This window comes from Mus caroli, unplaced genomic scaffold, assembly GCF_978045245.1.
Source record: "Mus caroli unplaced genomic scaffold, Mus_caroli_1 scaffold_15, whole genome shotgun sequence".
Classification (NCBI taxonomy): Eukaryota; Metazoa; Chordata; class Mammalia; order Rodentia; family Muridae; genus Mus; species Mus caroli.
The window spans coordinates 99,050,639-99,057,602 of record NW_028227270.1 but is presented as its reverse complement, the minus strand read 5'-3'; positions in this window follow the sequence as shown (position 1 = coordinate 99,057,602).

Sequence of the window (6,964 nt, the reverse complement as noted above, 5' to 3'; positions counted from 1 at the left end):
TTGACATATTGAATGATAAAATAAAAATATATTGTTGAAAAAAGTCTATGATACAGGAATTACTGTCAAGCTCATATAGGTAACAGAAGAGAATATGTTAATTTGCCTGAAGCTACTTAGAAAAGAGTAGATTTTAAACTCTGGTGACTGCAGATGTGACTATTTCTCACTCTCTAATCACCAAAGTTAGAAATGCTTGACTCCAAATATCTATGGTAGTTGGCATTCATCTGTCTGTGTGTTTGTTTATTTGTGTATATGTGAGCTATTGGAACTTGAATCTAGGACTTCACAAATGCAAGTGCTTCACCATTTAGCTACGTTCTTCGACTTGTTTCAACTTTAAAAGGTTTCCATATTTTGACTGCATAATGTGTGCATGGGCACGTGTGTCATGGTACATGGTCGAGGTCAAGGAATTACCTGGTGAGCTTCTTTCCCTCTCCCATGTAGGTTCCAAGTTTTAGGAACTGAGCTCATATCCCCAGACTTGTGCGGCAAGTGCCTTAACACACTGAGTCCAGTTTCAACTTTTAAAGACATTCCCAAGATTGATTATCTTACTGAATGAGGACAGAAAGAAAACCTTAGACACCACCCACTGCTCTTTGCAGTGTCTAGAGATAGCTGTATGACTTGCATAGTCCTTGGTCCTGGTCATTCAGTGGTCAAGAACAATTCCTATTAAGAACAATAACAACTTAGTATAGAATTGTTAAAAAGCTGATGATCCTAACACGAGGGACAAGAGCCTAGAAATGAGAGTGGACAGAGGATTATTTTTGACCATGGCTGATCCTAAATTCAAATTCTGCCTGCCTGCATTGTTGTAACAGGATGGATAATCTTATTGCAAACCGTGTGCTCATACAGGAAAGAAAGGTCACTAAGACGTATTGAGATCTCTTCCAAAACAGTCATGTATAGATAGCCATGGTGAGCAGAAGCAGGCGGACATGACTGTAACCCATACGATATAATGCAGACAGCATCCTGAATACAACAGGTAGCTGTGGAAATAGACTGAGCAGCATAGAAGCAGGTCTATACTTGAGTTTTAGATTACTCTGGCTCCTCTGTGAGGAAAAAATAAAATAGGAAACTGGGTACTTAGGGGTGTTTGTAAGAGACTTTTTGGATAACAGAGAAACATTAACAATGTAAGATGGGGAGGGGTGGGGAGTAACAGTCAGTAGAATGTCTTCCTAGAATGCATGAAACCATTGCTTTTTATCCCCAGCAATGAAAAACTGCATGCAGTAGCATACATCTCTAATCCCAGCACTGCAGGGGATCAGAAGTTCAAGGTCATCCTCCTGGGGCTGTGATACTTGAAACCTTTTAAGAAAGAAAGAGAGAGAGAGAGAGAGAGAGAGAGAGAGAGAGAGGAAGGAAGGAAGGAAGGAAGGAAGAGAGAAAGAAAGGAAGGGAGAGAGAAAGAAAGGAAGGAAGAGAGAAAGGAAGGAAGAGAGAGAAAGAAAGAAAGAGAAAGAAAGAAAGAAAGAAAGAAAGAAAGAAAGAAAGAAAGAAAGAAGGAAAGAGAGAAAGAAAGAAAGAAAGAAAGAAAGAAAGAAAGAAAGAAAGAAAGAAAGGAAGGAAGGAAGAAAGGGAAGGAAGGAAAGAAGGGAGGAAGGGAGGGAGGGAGGGAGGGAGGAAGGAAGGAAGGGAGAAGGAGAGGAAATAAAGAAGGAAAGGAAAGAAAAGCAAACAAGGAAGGGAGGAAGGAAAGAAGGAAAAAAGGAAAGAGAAAATCCAAAGAGAGGAAATATTATTGAGCAGAATTTGTGAAAAGGCTCTGACTGGGATTTCCTCAGTTGGTCCCTTAGAGCATTGGCTATTTCCTTTCTAATGCTTGGGTGTATTGGATGGCCTCAGGGAATTGCAAAGCCCATCCTCACCTCTCAGGGTTCAACCCTCTTACATGACAGTGCCTGTAGCCAGAAGACAGCTGAGGTGTCCTGGGTTTCCTCAAGAAAACATATAATAAGGTAACAATAATTGACTTTTTTAAATCCTTCTGGATTTCCCAAAGGCTTGAATTGAGTTTCAGAAAAGCATAGAGCTTGGAGACAGGGAGATATCCAGGAAATGAAAAAGATTTCTTCTGGAGGAACAAGCAATTAAAAGTGGCCAGGGGTTGGCAAGTGGGTAAAGGCACTCGCTGCCAAGCCTGACAACTTGAACTCGATCTCCAAGACCCACTTGTTAAAAGGAGAAAACTATTGGGGTATAGTGTCAGAAGTCTTTAATCCCAGCACAGAGAGAGGCAGGCTGATCTACAGAATGAGTTCTAGGACAGCTACATAATAAGACCTTGTGAGGGAGGGAGGGAGGGAGGGAGGGAGGGAGGGAGGGAGGGAGGGAGGGAGGGAGGGAGAGAGAGAGAGAGAGAGAGAGAGAGAGAGAGAGAGAGAGAGAGAGAGAGAGAGAGAGAGAGAATTGTCCTCTATATGCCCTATATGCCTGCAGTAGTACATACACAATGATTACAAATTTTAAAAAGAAGAAAAGGACATGGATCCTGAGGAGTCAGCCAGTCTCTAAGACAGAAATCAGGGTGCAAGGGACCTGAACCAGCCCATGAAAAATTCCATGTCTGTGCAGTGTCTTCAGAGAAAGGCATGTAGTAAGCAACACTTGCAGTTCTAAAGTCTAAAGTTCAGTTCCTTGATCACTAACATCATCCTTGAAGAGTATGTGGTTTGATTTTTCCCAATTTCTAAAAGTAGAAATTAATTGAGCTTCGAAAACTAAGAAATGTTCTTGTTTAACTGAGGTCTTAATCCATTTGATATTTAGGGAAAAGTGTCTATCTGGAAGATGGAGCTGGACCTCAGAGGCCAAGAAAGATGTCTTGAGTGGGGACAAGTCTCTTCTGTGACTCTGTGCAGTGGCTTCGAGAAGAATACACACCTTTCTATTATCTATTCAACTTCCTTTCATGTGTTATCTTGAATAGGTGGACAAGTCTGATACTACCAGAATCTGGGAGCAGAGCAGAGACCACTTCTTGGAATCCCTGGATGATGAATAAAAGGAGCCAGGCTATTTCTGGGACATTAATGGGGTAGGGAGGATAGTTTTTAGACTTCCCCACTAAAAGTAAATAGACTTTTAGTGGGGAAATCAACATATTTAGGGTAAGTGATATCCATTTACAAATACACAAACATGAAGAAACAGATAGGAATCAAACTTTCTCTCTCTCTCTCTCTCTCTCTCTCTCTCTCTCTCTCTCGTGTGTGTGTGTATGTATATGTTGTTAAGTATTGAATTAAAAACTTAGGAATGTCAAGTGCTTTATACCTTTTTATTCTTTAACTGTTCATTAAATTTCATATTTTTTTAAGATGGGGATGGTAATATACACCTTTAATCCTAGCACTCTGTAGGCAGAAGAAGATGGATCTCTGTGAGTTTAAGGCCAACCTGGTCTTCCTAGAGAGTCCAGGATATCCAAGGCTACACAGAAAAACCCATTTCAGAAATAAAAACAAAAATTCAAAAATACTATATTTTAGCTCCTTTCTTTTGTATGAATCTAGCTACAAGTTAAAAGGTTCATTTAATATAGAAGCACTCAAAGGAAATTTTGCTCTCTTATAGTGATTATTAGAATAGTTCTACAACTGCTACACACAGATGTTTTTGGGAACTGAACCTGGTGTGCAGCGAAGGGAGCAGACTATGAAATTTACTGTTTTAGGCTGTATGGATACGGCAGCAGGAAGTAGCTCTAGAACATTTGAGACCTACACCATCATTGTACTCATTAACTGTAGTGACTGTTGACATTTTAGACCTCTACACCATCATTGTACCCATTAACTGTAGTGACTGTTGAGCCCAGGAAATATGACTAAATGTTGAAATGCTAATTTTTGAGATATGTTGGATTAAAGAATGAATATTATTAAAAAACTACTTTCTGTTTGTTTTTTTTCTTTAATGTATCTCCACACCATTTGGCAGTACGCATAGCTCATGGCACATATTAGTGGCTTATGTGATATTTTGCTGAAATATTTATTGTTGTGTCCACTCATCTGCTGTTAAGTACACATTTTATCAATGAGTTCATTGCCACTGAGTAATAGAGCACTGATTATATTTTTGAAAATCTGTTTCCAGTGTTTGGCCTAATTTACTGAGCACTTACAATTGATGAGAAAGGAGAAGCTGGAGTCACCTTCCACCCCTGGAGTATGAATTACCCAATAAAATAGTGGACTGTTTTCTGAACAGAGCCAGGAACGATGCATGATGTATTTACTGGTTTCTAGACAGGACATGAAAGTTTTTCCAGCCATATGACTTCATTGCTAGATAGGTATCAAAGGAGCTGACATTGAAATGGCTAGCTCCTTGGAAAACTCCTGTGAAGTTGCAATAATAGCCCAGGGAAAACTTGGGAAGACACATCCCAAATAGGACCTAAAATGTAGGAATTAGATTTTTCAAAATCTACTTTAATAAGAGTTCTTAAACACTTCAGTCTCCCTTTTAGCCCACTGGCCAAAGGTAGGGGAGAAAGATGGCTAATAGGACAAGGGGGATATGGACCTGTTTAGAAGTAATTCTTTGGGGTGATTCCAATCTTCATTGTCAGGATATCAGCAAGTCCAGTCCAAAACATCAAACATACATCAGTAGCACTGTCCAGTCCAACTGGTAAACATCAAATGAATCAGTAGCAGCAGCTTGATCCAGAAGAAACTGCAAGGCTCCCCCGGATTAGCATGAGTCCACAGAAACTTCAAGAAGTAACCAGAATACCATGAGAAATTTTTTGTAGCTTTTCTCTCTACGAAATCATGACAAGCAAAGATCAGTGAAGAAAGAAGCATTGCAAGACAAATCCATGCAAACAGTGAAGACCAGCGAAGTGTTTCAAGGTGAACCAATGCAAATTTATTGTCCGTTGGGTTCTCTTTTCAAACATCACTTGTCCTCTCAAGTGTTTGTCTCAGTAAAACAAACACCCTTTCACATGTTGGCTTCAGCAAAACATCCTGTCATGTGTCTGCTTCAGCAAAACATCCTCTCATAAGACAGTTTTGACTTTTCCCTCCTGGTTCCAGAAGGTTTTCAGATACTGTCCATGGCTCCTGTGTTAGGAATGGAGCCTCGTGAACCTCCGCCTACTCATTGCTGAATGTTGGCTGGCTTGATTTTGTGCATGCGTCGTGAAGGCCTTCAGCTCACAAGTGCAGCCTTCTTATCATATCTAAAGACTCTGTTTCCCTCTGCTCCTCCCCAACCCCTAATTCTTACAATCATCTCCATACCTTTCCTATAATTGCCCCTCAGCCGTGGAGAGGGGACTTTGGTATAACTTACCAAGAAGAATTGGGGGTGAATATGATCACAATCCATTGTATCAAATTCTCAAATAATAAGAATATTTTAAAGTATTTTGCCAAATTTACATGTTTGTGCCTAGGAAACTGATTGTAGATCTACTAGACATGGTGGAGCACTATGAAGTAGAACAAAACCAGGGAAGGAAGGGTAACTGTAAGCTGACTGTAGAACAAGTTTCAGTGATCTTGTTAAGTGATGAAAAGTTAAAGTGTCAAACAGCATCTCATGGTATAATTCTGTTGTGATACAGGAAAGCAGGAGATAAGAATACACTTAGATTAACAAGAGTAACAAGGTCAGTTCTGTAGGAAAGCATGGGTGAGAACAGCATTTCTCTGAGGCTTGGGATGGGAAGATGGGAAATGGCAGAACTAAAACTAAACGGAAAGAAACAAAGCTGATGTTATTTCTGGGGAACATTGTGCCACAATGAGGGATAAGAATCAAATTTAAAGCAAAACAAAACCAAAAAATACTCACAAAAAAACAAAACAAAACAAAATAAAAAAACCCGAATTACCTGGAGCAGGGTGAGAACTACAAAGAAAGCCTTCTTTTAAAAATGTACTTTTCTCTTAAAAATTGATTTGTTTTCTGTTATCATGTGGAAAAAGAACAGTTCAGAGCTATTTTAGGTATAGTATATCACAGACCACAAATGTAGATATCATTTCACACTTTCTTAGTGTGGAAGTAGGAATACACAATCAACATGAGGGTAGGAAGAAAGGAAACAATGCTATCAACATATATTGTCTGAAATTTTTAAAACAAAAATTAGAGATGAGTAGTAACAAAAGAACCTTTGTGAGAACCGATTAGAACTGAAAATATGGTTCCTTCCAGTTTGCACCGGTGCCCAGAAGCTGAACCTGTGCTCCAACCCACCTCCAACCCGCCCACACTCAGAGACATCTTGACCCCCAGGAATTCTGACACACCCAGGATCACAGGAATGACAGAGACAAAAAAAAAAAAGGAACAGAGACTGAAGGAAAGGACATCCAGAGACCGCCCCACCTAGAGATCCACCCTATCTGCAGACACCAACCCCCATACCGTTGCTGATGCCAAGAAGGTCTTGCTGACAGGAACCTGATATGGCTGTTTCCAGAGAGGTTCTGCCAGTGCCTGGCTAATAGAGATGCAGATACTCAGAGCCAACAATTGGACTGAGCCCAGGGACCCCAATAGAAGAGCTAGGGGAAGGACCGAAGGAGCTGAAGGGGATTGCAACCCATAGGAAGAACAAAATCAACTAACTGGAGCACCCATAGCTTGCAGGGACTAAAACACCAACCAAAGAGTATACATGGAGGGAGCCATGGCTCCAGCTGCATATGCATATTTTTTTCATTAAAAGATCATAGAAATAAAAATACTTCAGAAGCAATGAGTACACCTGGATATTGGGTGTTGGTTTTTAATATTACACGTCATTCAAGGTTACTGTCTGAGAAATAAGTGACTTCAGGGCTTAGACAGTGTAGATTCAGCTGAGCCTGGAGTAACTTGCTATGTCAAAAGTTCCTACCATCCTAAAATATAACGGCAAAATATAAAGGCATTTGTCAGTCTGAAAGGGCTTTCACTGCCCATG